At 42.5% G+C, this 15,865-nt stretch overlaps 1 protein-coding gene across 1 annotated transcript in view; it reads left to right on the plus strand.

Annotated features, from left to right (window-relative positions):
• Positions 1–15,865, plus strand: part of KIF26B (kinesin family member 26B) — a 277,322-nt gene that overhangs the window by 163,087 nt on the left and 98,370 nt on the right.

Below are 15,865 nucleotides of genomic sequence, written 5' to 3' on the forward strand. Positions count from 1 at the left end.
AGAATTACCCCGAAAACGGCACAGCAGGCAGTCGCCGCTGATTGTGGCACTCGGTGTTCTAACACAAATGGCTTGTGAAGGGTGGAGGAGGAGAACTGGGTTCTAGACTTAACCTCTTCCCTCACTTGCTTCTCTCACCACTGCTAAATGACCAAGGAGATGCAAACACCAGCCTCCTTTTCCTAAGCTGGAACTGTTTTGTGCACAGATTAATTCTTCAGGAAGACCAAGTGTCGATCATTCAATCAGGAGTATTTATTGAGCGCTTAGTGTGTGCAGAGCATTGTACTAAGCTCTTGGGAGAATTCAGTATAACAGAAGTGGAAGACACGTTCTCTGCACTCATCGTGCTTACAATCTAGATGAGACTTTTGCTGTAGAGTCAGAGGCTATGTCCTTTTTGCCTATCGATTAATGTGGCCCTACCCCACCATCACTGAGGCTTGTGAGATGACTTTTGATCGCTTTTTGTTTCCATTTCTCCTAAATCTGTAGGTTTGATGAGGGCAGAGTCTGTGCTGGCTGCCCTCGGACAATCTGTTCAATGGAAATAGGTTTTCCTCGGAGGTGGAGTTTAAAGAGAAGGGACTTAGTGGTTAGGGGCCATAAAGAACGGGCTGGCCTACCAAATCAGAGTCTGGGGATTTCTAAGCTTCCCAAGTCTACAAGATCCAGAGGCAGCAGGGCTTAGGGGAAAGACCGTGGGGTGGGAATGAGGAGACTTGATTGTTTTTTTTTATGGTATTTAAGTGCTTAGTATGATCCAAGCACTCTTCTAAGTGCTGGGGTAGGTACAAGTTAATCAGGTTGGGTGTAGCCCCTGTCCCACATGGGACTTCCAGAATAAGTAGGAGGGAGAATAGTTATTGAATCCCCATTTTACAGGTGAGGAAATGGAGACACAGAGAAGTTGTGACTTGCCCAAGGTCACACAGCAGGAAAGTGACAGAGCTGGAATTAGAACTCTGGCCTGTGCTCTTTCCATTAGGCCTCACTGCTTCCCAGATTCTAATCTCACCTCTGCCACTGGCCTGCTGTGTGACACTGGGCAAGTTACTTAAGCTTTCTGTGCCTTAGCGTAGTCAACTGTAGAATGGGCAAATATGCCCGCTCTCCTTAACTCTATCTGCCCCAATTAATCAATCCATTGATCATATTTACTGAGAACTTTCTGTTTACAGAACACTTTACTAAGCCCTCAGAATATGCAGTACAGTGGAGTTGATAGACACGATCGTTATTCTTGGCATTTAGTAAAGTACTTAAATACTGTTCCTAAGGTGGCAGTATGTCCCTTTTTTTGTGTAGTGTAACCAACCCCATAAGGCATTGAGTTGCTGTGACTGGTTCTCATTAGATACAATCAGAAGGCTAAATTGGTCATGTACATTTGGTTTATGCTGAATGGTTTCTGTCAGACAGAGCCAGAGAAAGGTTTGGACATCCATAATAAATGTGTGCTATGCTCAGAGATCTAGAGAAAAGAAAAAGAAAGAAAATCTGCAACACTGACCCTTTACTTTTCGTTGTGTGGTCCTATTTTCTCATTGTATCCTCCCTGACAATTTTGTTTATGTCCGTGTAGTCCTAAAGACCTCCTGAATTGCCTGAAGTCATGACCATCATTGGCAAAGTATTTGCATGAATTCCTCCTCCTGTGTTTTTTTTACCAATTTTTCCTTAAGATAATGTCACCACTCCAAGCCTTAGATGATGTTTCTTTCAATAATTTAAGAAGGGTGTGTCCAAAATTTTAGGTCACTTTGGATGTGATACTTGGTAGGATGGTTAGGGATTTGTGTCCTCTCCTAAAGAAAACTCCAGACCCTTATCCCCATGTCACTGGGACCTAAAATTGTGGACCCCCCAAAATCCATGTCAACTCATCGAGTTTGGCTCCTTGGGTTACAACTGGGGAGTCTTCTTCTCCCTTGGAAAGTGTGCCCTGATTTAATTCTTCATGGAGGCAGGGGAGCTGTGTCCTTCTGTTTAGGTGCTGTGTATTTGCGTAATTAATGAGATAGAGATAGTATTGATGATAATAGTTATTATTGTGGTATTTTCTAAGTGCTTACTGTGTGCCAAACACTCTACCAAATCCTGGGATAGTTACAAGATAAACAGATTAGACAAAGTCCCTGTCCACATGGGACTCACAGTCTAGTATAATAATAATGATGGCATTAATTAACCACTTACTATGTGCAAAGCAGTGAGAACATGTATTGAATTTCCATTTTACATTTGAGAAAACTGAGCCATATAGAAGTCAAGTGGCTTACCCAGAGTCACACAGCAGGAAAATGACAGAGCCAGGATAACAACCTATGACTTCTGACTCCCATGCCTGTGCTCTTTCCAGTAGGCCAGGCTGTTTCTCTTTGCCGGACCTTAGGAAACTCATCATTTTCTGGACTGGAATTTCAGGATCTTGATGTTTGCTCTCCATTACTTTAACTATCACTAGTTTGATGTGACTAGAGACAGCTCCTTGATGCATCACAGCGGTGTCTAACCAAATACCACAGTTATCTGAATTGTGTGTATTTTTGTAGTGTAACTATACCACCAAGGGAGAGCTGGGGAAAGAGTGGGCTAGTTGCATTTGTTTCTAGCAGTAGGCTAAAGCGAGCAGTCAAGCAGAAGCAATTCAACAGGCAATGGCATTTACTTATCACTATTCTTTCCCCAAAAGGGATCCTAAAAAATCGATGCTAGAAGTCCGTGTATCCCCCGAGACATGTATGCAGATATGCAGAGCATTTCATAGAGAATCAACATCATTAAGTGGGCTCTTTTGAGTGTTCGGGGAAGCACTGCTAGAGGCAACCTTGATTCCAAGACACATAATATACTCCAGCTGCATGTATTCTCCAACCTCTGGAATGTTTGGGGGAGGGGCCAGCGAGTTCAGGACAGGAAAGGGGGCCCAGGGCAAGCTCTTTCCCTCATGTTACAAGACGCCTCAGGGAAAAGCTTGTCTCCCCCCAAAACCCTTCCCCTCCTCCACTCCCCTCTTCCCGAGTTACTGATGTAGTTTCTGGATCAGGAAGAGGCAAGATGAACCCTGCTACAACCAGAGGGAAAAGCAGCATGACTTAGTGTGTAGCTCTTGGGCCTGGAAGCCAGAAAGACCTGGGTTCTAATCCTCGCTCCACCACTTGTCTGCTGTGTGACCTTGGACAAGTCAGTCTCTGGTCCTCATCTGTAAAATGGGGATTAAGATTGTGAGCCCCATAAGGGCGTGACTGTGTCCAATCTGATTAGCTTGTATCTACCCCAGCACTTAGTACAGTGCCTGGCACAGTAAGCATTTAACAAATACAATTAAACAAAATAGGGATGGTGATGGTGATAACTTGACTGTGAACACTGACCATCTAGGGTTGTCCATGAACCCTCCTCAATGAAGAGCTGTTAATGAGTGGGTGTGGTGGAGCTCCCTTGCTTTTTTATTTATTGTGCTATTTCGTTTGTACCAGGAACTGTACTAAGTACTGGGGTAGATAGAAGCTAATTAGGTTGGACACAGTTCATGTCCCACCTGGGGCTTACAGTCTTTATTCCCATTTGACAGATTAGGTAACTGAGGCACAGAGAAGTGAAGTGACTTGCCCAAGGTCACATAGCTAGACAAGTGGCAGAACTGGGTTTAGAACCCAGGTCCTTTTGACTCCCAAACCTAGGCTCTATCCACTAGGCTATGGTACCAGCATCACTTCCCTAGCCCCTCGATCAGAGTGCAACCCGCTTTATCTGAAGTCCCCTGGAGTGCAACACTGGGGCATTTTCTGCAAGCCTTAGGGAACAACTTTGAGGAATTTAGGGCATAGGCAAATGCTGATTAATTTAAAGCTGGACTTAGTGGTTCAGATAATTGTGTTGGAAGAACTAGTGTTCACGAATTACATCTTCCCATTCCACTCAAATTCATTTGTGTTCCGTATTGTCATTTGGATTATCAATTGTACTCAGTGTCATGGGTCATTGGACAGCCATTTAAGTGTATGGGACCCAGAGCAAGTGATGCTGAAGAAAATATAGCAAATTATTCCTTTATGGGGATAATTTCATTATGTATCAGTTGATGTAGGAAAAATGAAGAAAAAGAATCAAGATGATTAAGAAGTGTGTTATCTGATGTGTGGTGAGAGGAAGTTGAGAAGCCATCCTTTGCCACAAATACACCTCATTACATTTGTAAATCAGGGGGTGTGGTAGAGTATCTGAGAAAAAATCAGAGATGAGAGTAGAGAGTAATCATTTAATGTTGTCAAATACAATTATGCTAACGACACAGGTACTTGGCTGAAATGTACAAATTCTAAACTATACGCATGAAGCCACTTAGTTTTATAATACCTAGGTTTTTTCCATAGTTTAGTCTTAGTTGAGTGAATTTATGCCAAATGGATGAAACCTCTAAATATGTATATTTTTTCAATGTATAATCACTTCGGGGGCTCTACTTCTTTATGTTTTTTCTGAGCCAGTGGCCCCAGGAACACCGTAAGTCAACACCTTTTCAATGCCCTGTGAGTCATCACCTTTTGAAAAGCGTAATGTGCTGGTCCAGTTGTGCAAGGCCATTTTTAATTTCCCTTTGCTTTTAACCCCATCTTATCTCTCAAGAATTTCATCTGGACCCCCTCTTCTTTTCCCTTATCTTTTCATCACTTTTATAATACAGTGAATATTTCTGTGCTATGGCCTTGCTAGTTCAAGCCACAATTCTGACTCTGTAGCCATTGAAAATGTGACTTGCTATAACTGAACATTACACAGTTCTGCATCCCCAGATCACCTTTCCTCACCCCCAAACAAGCAGATAAAAACAGAGAAAGGGATTGGATGTAAAGAAGGCTGTTCTTTTGATGTATAAGAAAGGGATTCCTCTGCCTAAAGAGTACCAGCTCTGTTGTATCTTCCCAATCATTTAGTACAGTGTGCTGCATACTGTTTTCAATAAATATAATTGACTAATCAACTGATAACTCCTCATAATTACATAAATTGCACTTTCCATGGAGTTTGTTTCCCACCTTCAGATGACTCTTCTGTTGGAATAAATTCTTATCTGGCCCATGAGGCTGTGAGTCGAGAGTAATGGAAAGGAATTGAATAGTAAAATAGAAACACTAAACACTAATGATTTTGAGCAGTTGCTCTCTGATTCTGAGTTTCAAGGCATTTCAAATTAATAATAAAAAGAAACTAACTTCATGACTTTGGTTCATTCATTCAATCGTATTTATTGAGAGCTTACTGTGTGCCGAGCACTGTATTAGTGTTGTGCTTGGTCCCTTAATAATATGAGAGTTAACTTTCCTCAGCCATAGCCTTCCATGTTAGCAAGTATGGAATTAAATAAAATGCACCGAAAATCAGGCAAGACTTCTTGGGTGATTTAAAGGCCACTTTCCCGTTACAAATTGATGACTGAGAACAGGAGTGAATGCCAAGTCCGTCATAGCATGGATCTATCTGACACCCTATAAATTGGTGAGTATACAATCATTTTCTGTAATCATAGGTCCTGTAAGGCTCCACACTGGGCTATCATTATGTCTTTTCCTCACCAATGAAGTTGACCTTTTTCTCCCCAGTCATGATGGATGAATCAGTGAAGGAGTTAAGGTTCCACATTATTTGTCTTTATGGCCAGTATCATTGTTGCTATTGTCTGAACTGATGTAAGGATTTTTATTTTTGCCAGGATCTGTTGTCCTTTGAAGCACTTGATAGTTATATAAAATAGTTCCTGTTACAGGATACTCAAAACCTTTCCTCAAGAAATATTAAACATGGGTAGTCTTAGTAGGTGGTTGCATAAAGAACTGTTTTTTCGTGCAAGAATGAAGCACAAAATGACAAAGGCAGATTTCACTCAATACCTCATATAAGCCAATATCTATATTTCCTACTATCTCCAAGATCAAAGCAATATGACTTCACTGATGCCTTGCACACAGTAAGCGTTCAATAAGTACGATTGATTGATTGGTTCTAACACACTCAGCAAAGTGACCTGAAATAGTGTGGATGACTGCAGCTAGGCCTAGAATTTACCATTGCCTGATAAGATCCAAACACCCTCTTTGAATTCACAAATGATAATAATGTCATTATTAAATCACTTATGTGCCAAGCACTGGGGTAGATAGAATCCAGTTACATCAGACACAGTTCCCATTCCACATGGAGCTCAAAATGTGAGGGAGAACAGGTATTTTATCCCCATTTTACAGATAAGACCAAAGTCCAGAGAAGTTGTGACTTGTCCAAGGTCTCACAGCAGGCAAGTGGCACAGCCAGAATTAGAATCCAGGTCCCCTGACTGCCAGCTTATTCTCAACCCTTGAAAACAAATAAAAACTGCCACATGCTTTGGGGACACTGACAAAGTGTGTTACCAAATAATAATAGTAAAAATAATAAGTATGGTATTTGTTAAGCACTACTATGTGCCAGGCACTGTACTAAGAACAAGGATGGGTTGGACATAGTCCTGTCCCACAGAGAGCTCACGTGGCTTAACCCCCATTTTACAAATGAGGGAGCTGAGGCACAGAGAAGTGAAGTGACTTGCCCAAGGCCACAGAGCTGACAAGTGGCAGAGCTGAGTGGAGAGCAATTGTGTAGCCAGTATTCTTAATGATTGTGAGAACTGGACTGAAGTCATGTGCCACGCCTGATGTTTTGAGAAGTGTCATTAGTATCAAATTGTGTATCAAATGGCAACATCAATTAATCAATAGTATTTGTTTAGTGCCTACTGTGAACTGAAGATGGAGTTCCTTGTCAGGAAACATAGGAGCTTCGGTTACTGCTTGCTCTCAGATCTTCTTTGAAATGCCACTGTTCCTCATTCATCCCATGGGGAAACTGAGGAACATAGGGACTTATTCAAGGCCACCCAGCACTTCCCTGGTAGGGCTAGAAGGGGCACCTCCTCTAGACTGTAAGCTTGTTGTGGGCAGAGAATATGTCTACCAACTCTTTTATTGTATATCCCAAGTGCTTAGTACAGTCAATATGATTGATTGATTAATTGATCCAGGTCCCCAACACCTGGGACCATTATTTTATTTTACTACACTACTTTGTCTTCTAACTGGTCGTTCAGGGCCTGAGCATCATCATTTGGGGAATATTCCAAGCCACAGAAAATGACAATAATAGCACCTCTGTTTTGAAAGGGATGCCACAGATCTAGTTCCAGTGGTGCTAATTGTTCCATTCTCAGCTTGCATAATCCATAACTGAAAAAAGACTGTAGCCACTCTCCAAACCTCAGCATTAAGGCAAAGATGCCAGATCTCTTTTTCAAACTGCTGCAGAAGGCCATTTATCAATAAATTTGGAATTGTGGTTACAAACATCACAGAAATATTTGTATTCTGACAAAAAGTACCCTCCTACGGGGCTTTGTTTTTTAATGTTAGAATCCATGATGAAGTCCTGGAGTGCAAATCAAAGACACGTCAGCTTCCACGATTGGTTGTTATGTCTGTGACATGGCTTGCAAGGATTGTTTCTCAATCTGTCATTTTCAAAGACTGCCAGGTTCTCTAATTTAAGTGCATCAAGGCCATCTCCCCTGAGACATTTTGTTTTCAGCAACGGCAGTGTTTGCGTTTTTAAAAATTCTCCGCTCGTTTATGTTGAGGTGGGTGGGAATCTGGTTGATTTCTTCTTCAGCTCTGATCATATTGCTCCTAGAGTCTGAAAGCTTTGTGCTTCTGTATATTTTGATGGTGCTAGTACTTAGCAAAGATGGGATTGAGAGAAGAAGCCGGGAGGTGAGGGGAAAGGAGGGATTAGTTTAGAGCAAGAGATCAGGACTCCTGGCTCCCCTGCATGAAGCTGTGCCTCTGGGTAACACTTTCTGTGCAAGAGCGACTTCACTTAGGGGGGGATAGACATGTTCCCTTCCCACAATGAGTTTACAGTATAGAGATGGAGAGAAGAGCAGGCATTGAATTCCCATTTTACAGATGAGGAAACTGAGGCCCAGAGAAGTTAAGTGACTTGCCCAAGATCACACATAAGGTAGCTGTCAGAGTCGGGATTGGAATCCAGTTTCTCTGGCTCCCAGACCCACATTCTCTTCTCTGGGCCATACTGCTCAGCCTCTGAGTAGAACTGAGTCTGAGGTTTCTGTGGTGGACTTACTTTAATGCTCTTGCATTAGGTAACTTGTTTCAGTGGGGCTAAAAGTCAGGTGATTAAACCTCCCTTAGGAATACTGTGGGAGATTAGTTTGTGTGATTGGGAAAGAAAGGGAGAAATCAACGTGGCTTAGTGGATAAGCGAGTCAGAGTGACCTGGCTTCTAATCCAGGTTCTACCACTTGTCTGCTGTGTGACCTTGGGCAGGTCATTTAACTCCCTTGTGCCTCTGTTACCTCGTCTGTAAAATGAGGATTAATACTGTGAACCCCATGTGGGACATGGACTGTGTCCAACCTGATGAGCTTGTATTACCCCAGTGCTTAATTCAGTGCATAGCATATAGTAACTGCTTAACAAATACCATTTTAAAAAAAGAAGGGGGAAATTATTGAGTGTTCTTTAACAATAGCCACCAGAATTAAATTCAGGAGTCAGCAGGATGCCTAACAAGTTGTAGAACAAGAAAAATTTCGATTGCATTTAGTACCATGTTACCTAGACTAGATCTCTCTCTGGTGTTCCAGGGCCAGCAAGAGGCTCAGATTCCAGTTTGACAGTGTCTCAGGTACGTGGGTGTCCTTAGCCCAGGGCAAACTCTCACTCGGTTCCGTTAGTGACCTATATTGGAACCTCGGCTGAAAATACATTATGGTAATAAAATAGTTACTTTACATATGCCTCCAAGGAACACAAAATGTTTACAGGAAGAATCCAAATGAATCCTCATACTGTCCCGTTACAAAGTGGTTGAATAACATAACTTAAAATAGGATGGCATCTCCCATCAGGAAGATCCATTGATTTATAAATGGTCGAATTAGCGGTGAGGGCATGTTGTCAGAAATAGAATCCAAACTTGCTTCTTTCCTGTTCCCTTTAATGTCAGGGACCCTTTTCCTGAGCATACTGTTTTTTCTCAACCCCTGTTTCAGGTGGGATAACGATTCCCTTCTGTGTAAGCTTTTGTAAGCAAGTGGATTTGATTGAAAGCCCATAAATGCCCAGATGAACTTTCCTTTTGAAGTCAGTCTTGCTATTCCCTCCCTCTTATCCTTGAACCTTCTCAACAATTCCAAAGCACAGAACTCCCTGGAAGGTTTTGCTGCAAGATCTTTAATAACACTTGGAAGAATCTTCCCCAATTTTGAAATTCTAATCCTTCTAGAAATGAATATAGTCTTGTGAACTGGCTTCTCTATAGTCTCTTTGAACCTTAAAGTACAACTTTCCAAATCATTCATTCAAGGTCTGAGTTAGGAGTTTTGAATCCTCCTTCTATTGATGGAGGAAGGGAAAACATTTCCATAGGGGTTGTATTTTCACCCTTTGAAACAGACAGCAGCAGGAGGATACAGTAAAGAGAAGCAGTGTGGCCTAATGGATAGTGCACAGGCTTGGGAGTCAGAAGGAGCTGGGATTAGAACCCAGCCACTTGTCTTCTATGTGACCTTGGGCAATTCACTTCACTTCTCTGTACCTCAGTTCCCTCACCTATAAAAGGGGGATGAAGACTGTAACCCCATGTGGGACATGGACTGTGTCCAATCTGATTACCCTGTATCTACCCCAGCACTTAGTACAGTGCCTGGCACATAGTAAGCACTTAACAAATGCCATTATTATTATTGTTATTATTAGGCTATTATTTGGAACTGTTGCTCTGTTCAGTGGGCTGGAGTCACGTGGTTCAGAATCTCCTGGACCAAATTGCTTGGCTCTGATTTCTTCATGAAGGAAAATGAGTATTGAAATGTATTTTACCTTCAGACCTCAAAGAAGAATGAGGACATTGGAAAAAAGCAAATTGTAGAAAAAGGACCTGCATGTTTGAAATGAGAACAAGAGCTGTCAATGGAAAGCTTCTCTTTTTAGAAACTCCCATTTTGTGTGTGGGTCATTAGCAGAATAATTTGAGATGCTCAAAAAGAAAATCTAGACGAGGCACAGAGAAGCGAAGAGAAAAATATTTTGCCAGTGAAAACACAATTTTCGTAAGGGCCTGCTGGTTGTAAAGTAATGAGGTCAGCAGTCTTTTGTAATCAGTCGACATGAATTATTCCTCACCGTGGATACTAGACACTAAGCGTTTGTGATCTCTGACAATACTCTGACAATGCTTGGTGCTCTGTTGAGCTGCATCTGTGACAGGATCCTGGGCAATATCGTACTAACTGATTGGTACAGTTACATAATACAGAAGAGAGAATATGCTGTGAATTGGATTGAGAGAGGCTGGGCATCAGTTCATTCATCAGGTGGGAGCTGAAGAGGGTAGTGACTCTCATCTCTCTAGGGAACAAGGAAGAGATGAAAACTTAAGATTCTAGAACCTGGAGAATCCACCGGGTTGGGGTGAGGCCGTGCCTCCTAGCCCATCCCTCAGCCCCTGCCACCATTTTGGTCTCCAGCCCTGCCTCTTCCATTTTACTCCACTTCAAAGGCCTGGGCCGCAGGTCCTCTGTCTTTGTTGTAGGCCGGCTTCCCACCTACTCTTTTGTTCTTTGCCTCCGTGGCCCCATAAGAGCCTGTTCATTGCCGTTGTAGCTGTTGCTGTCTCCAACCTTTTCTCCATCCCTCGAAAATCCTGCTCTTTCCTCAGTGGTGGCTCATATAGTTGCCAGTATTCCAGCTAGAATTTTTTTTTAACTGGTATTTGTTAAATGCTTACTGTGTGTCAGGCACTGGGGTAGATATGAGATAATCAGATTGGACACAGTCCATGTCCCATATGGAGCTCACAGTTTTAGGTCCCAGTTTACAGATGAGGTAACTGAGGCACAGAGAAGTTGAGTGAATTGCCCAAGGTCACAGAGCAGACAAGTGAGAGAGTCAGGATTACAACCCAGGTCCTCGGACTCCCGGGCTCGGCTCTTTCCACTAGCCTATGCTGTTTCCCTGATTTCAGCATTGAGTATTTGTCAATCGTTTCATCATTGGGCAGTATTGTACCTAGTGCATTTGACAGCTGTTGTATTTGTCCATATTCCAAAAGGCCCATATAATCCCATAGAATTTAACCCTAGCCAAGATCTGAATCAGGGCCGTTCACATTGGTAATAATTCAGATACAGTCCTTTTACCCTTCTTTGGAGGAAACCAAGTTAACAGTATAGTTGAGGACTCTAAACTCCTTATGGGCAGGTATCATGTCTACAAGCTCGATTGCATAAGTGCTTACTGTGTGCAGAGAACTGTACTAAGTACTTGGGGGAGAGTACAGTGTAACAGAGTTGGTAGACATATTAGTGCACACAGTTAGTGCTCAATAAATACCACTGATTGATCAAATCCTCCTGGTACAAGAGGGTTTGCCCAAATACCTTTGGGCACACCACCTTATGCTTCACAAATGTCCTGCTCCTCTCATCCTGAGAAAGTTCAATCTGAGAAACAACCTCAGTATGTGTCAGCCTAAAGCCGGGGAGGGAGGTGGAGGAGGGGGAGAGTAATTATTTACTGGTATGGAGAAAGAGAAGGGGCCCAAAAAAGAAGAGTTTGGATAGTGGGACTTGGAGCTGGGCCATGGGAAGGAAGAGGAAAGAAACTGATGTAGAACCATTTAGATTTCAGGTTTTAGTTGGGTTTTCTAGTTGACTGCAGAAAATAAAAAACCTTCCAATTCCAGGTATACCTACTCTTGAGAAATAAAGTTCAAAATTTGGGAATCTTTAGTTCTAATCTGGTGGTTCCTACTGACTCTGTTCATCATTTTAATTCGAGACGATTCATAAGGCTCAGTCAGTTTCGAAAGTGCCACATTTCCATGGAACTTTTGAAAACTCTTCATTGGCTAACGCAGCTATGTCCGAAGAGATAGCTGGCCATTTATTTCAAAAAGAATGTCTCGTCTGTTCTCAACAAAAGATTACTGTCCTCAGATCAAATCCCTCAGTTATTTGAGAGACGATCTCTTTCAAGTCAGCCAGACTGAAGATGAAGGCCGTGGGTACAGCATCTTGTTCTCTGCAAAGTAGAGACTGATCGTTGTCCATGAAAGGATGGTAGGTGGTGAAGGGATGAGCACAGGCCGGCTGCGGGGACCACCCACTGTGACGTCTCAGTTCTCCTTTAAGGCTGGGCCACAGAGTGGTCAGACAACCCAAAGGGCTTGCCCTGAAACCCCAACGTCTCCTGCCTCTATTGCCTCGTAAGGGAATAGGGATACAAGGAATTGGTATTTCCCACTTCGTTCAGGAGAGGATGGCTTGTTTACTTTCTCTATGGACAGGGAACATGCCTCAGTTAAGCACTTTGATCCTCACCCCAGTTCCACAGCACTTATGTACACATCCTTATTCTCCAATAATGATAATAACAATAATAATTAATAATAATTGTGCTAATTGTTAAGCACTTACTATGTGCCAGGCACTGTACTAAGTGCTGGGGTAGATACAAGGTAGTCAGGTTGGATAAAGTCCTTGTCCCAGTCTTAATCCCCATTTTACAGATGAGGATACTGAGGCACAGAGAAGTGAAGTGACTTACGTCAGGTTACACAGCAGACAAGTGGCAGAGCCAGGATTAGAAACCACGTGCTCTGACTCCATTGCTCTTGTCTGTAATTTATTTTCTATCAGTGGTATTTATTGAATGCTTACTGTGTGCAGAGCACTAGCCTAAGCACATTGAAGAATATAGTACAACAGAGTCAATAGACTCATTCCTTGCCTATGGAGAGCTTACAGTCTAGAGGACTGCACTTTATTGTCCATCTCAGACCATAGTAAGCTCCTTGTGGGCAGGGATCGCATCTACCAACTGTGTTGTACTAAACTTTCCCAAGTGTCTAGAACAATGCTGTTCATGATATTGTTGTAAATATCATTGCTTGATTGCACCCAGTGGGAACTAATAAATATGATTACTCCTACTTCTGATAAGCCAGGGCCTCCCTTCTGACTACTGGGAACCATTTGACAGTATCTAGTGGGCCCTGCCTGCCCTTCCTGAGGCATGGGGTCAGGACCCACTTGGCTCTTTGGAACAATGGTTCCCAGGCTCTGTTGTAGAGGGACAAATGGACCATGGAAGAGGTTTAAGGAGTGCACTGTAAGACTAGACCATAGACTAGACTAGCCTGGAGAATCTAGACTGTGGGCAGGGAATGCATCTACCAACTCTATTATAATCTCCCAAGCACTTAGTACAGTGCTCCACATTCAGTAAGTACACAATAAATACAATGGATTGATTGATTGGAATGGGGCATACCAGCAAGGAGGGCCTTTCCTCAAACCCTCTCCTTCTCCCCTCTAGTTCCCTGTCAGAAGACTGAGCTTATAATTCTCTGATGATTTTCCTAGGCTCCACAGTACCCGGTGACAGCCCTGCTGGCGAGATTGGAGTTGCTTGCTCAATCTGGGAAGGAGCTTTAACTTTCTCCCATGACTTGCATCCCTGTAGAGAAGTACCACTTCCCACAACCCAGATAATGCCCTAATGGATTAAAAGAGTTCAGGAACCCCCCAAAAGCAAGCAAGATCAGCCTATCACCACTACGATCACTAATAGGACATCCCTGATTTCCTGCTAGACCCAGCCCACACGCTTCACTCCTCTAATGCCACCTTACTCATGCTTAGTACAGTGCTCTGCACACAGTAAGCCCTCAATAAATACAAGTGAATGAATGAATTGTACCTCGATTTTGTCTGTCTTGCAGCTAGGCCTTTGTCCATGTCCTGCCTCTGGCCTGAAACATCCTCCCTCTTCATATCCAAAAGACGATTACTCTTCCCATCTTTAGAGCCTTACTAGAAGCCTATCTCCTCCAAGAGGCCTTCCCTGACTACACCCTCATTTCCTCTACTTCCTCTTCCTTCTGCATCACCCTTGCAGTTGGATTTGCACCCTATAGTCACCCTTCCCTCAGCCCCACAGCACAGTACATATCCGTAACTTACGTATATTGATGTCTGTCTTCCCCTCTAGACTGTAAGCGCCTTGTGGATAGGGAATGTGTCTACCAACTCTGTTATGATGATGATGATAATGGCATTTATTAAGCGCTTACTGTGTGCAAAGCACTGTTCTAAGTGCTGGGGAGGTTACAAGGTGATCAGGTTGTCCCATGGGGGGCTCACAGTCTTAATCCCCATTTTATATTCTCTTCCAAGTGCTTAGTACAGTGCTCTGCACATTGATTGATTGATAGGATCAGTCTGGGTCTTTGTGGACCAGTTCGAGCTTTGGCAAGTAACAGAGGCATTGTCCTCAATTTATTGCTCTTACCATTGCAAATTTCAGCTTTTCTTTTCCAATTGTTTAATAATTCTGAACCCTAAGCATTTAAAAATATTGATTTTGAGGTTTTCCAAGTCTCATAAATGATTAAACATATTGGACAATATCACTCTATTATAGTTTTGCCATGCATTCAGATTTCCTTCACTTATGTTTTTCCATAGTTGAAGGGATTCTCATTTTTCACATTTCTTTGAGTAAAGTACCCAGACACTTAGATAATATTCTCTGAGGTTTTTGTTATTTATTATTATTGCCCCAAATCAGCTTCTCTCCTCCTTTCATCTCTATACTAAGTGGACTATTAGAGTAATAGCCAACTGAGCATTCTGCAGTCGTCCCTGTAATGACATCATCATCATCATCATCATGATCATTTACAACCGAGTAATGAGAATTTTCCTGTTGGACTAGTAAAGCGTTTTTTGTGAATGCCTCTTAGCCAAAAGCCCTACAGGACTTAGAGCTCACTGCCAAAGACTTCCTGTCACCTCACTTTCTAGACTGAGCCTTTCCTTCCTCTCCCCTTCGTCCCCCTCTCCATCCCCCAATCTTACCCCCTTCCCTTCCCCACAGCACCTGTATATATGTATATATGTTTGTACATATTTATTACTCTATTTATTTATTTTACTTGTACATATCTATTCTATTTATTTTATTTTGTTAGTATGTTGGGTTTTGTTCTCTGTCTCCCCCTTTTAGACTGTGAGCCCACTGTTGGGTAGGGACCGTCTCTATATGTTGCCAACTTGTACTTCCCAAGCGCTTAGTACAGTGCTCTGCACACAGTAAGCACTCAATAAATGCGATTGATTGATTGATTTAAGCATTCGAGGAGTGATGCCCTGAAGCAGCGTGGCCTAATGGAAAGAGCAGGGGCCTGGGAGTCACAAGGACATGAGTTCTAATTCTGCCTCCGCCACTTGTTTGCTGTGTGCCCTTGGGCAAGTCACTTAATTTTTCCATGCCTCAGTTTCCTCATTTATAAAGTGGGGATTAAGACTGAGAGCCCCTTGTGGGACAGGGACTGTGTCCAACCGGATTGTCTTGTATCTACCCTTGCTCTAAGTACGATGCCTGGCACATTGTAAGTGCTTAACGAATTCCATTTAAAAAAAAAAGGAAAGCCAAATTAGGCATATCTCAGTGGATAGAATTTTTAAACAAATTTTGTCTTCAACTAACTGTCCTCAGTATATTTGTACTGTTTTCATTCAGTTGTATTTATTGAACCCCTACTGTGTGTAGAGTGCTGTGTTAGTCACTATGCACTGTGCCAAGCCCTGAAGTAGATGCAATCATATTGAACATGCTCCCTGTTGCATTCAGAGCTGACAGTCTAAGAAAAAAGAATAGGTATTTAATTCCAATTTTACAAATGAGGAAATCGAGGCACAGAGAAATTAATACTAATAGTAGTATTTAAGGGATGAATATGTGAC

This window comes from Tachyglossus aculeatus, chromosome 19 (assembly GCF_015852505.1).
Source record: "Tachyglossus aculeatus isolate mTacAcu1 chromosome 19, mTacAcu1.pri, whole genome shotgun sequence".
NCBI lineage: Eukaryota > Metazoa > Chordata > Mammalia > Monotremata > Tachyglossidae > Tachyglossus > Tachyglossus aculeatus.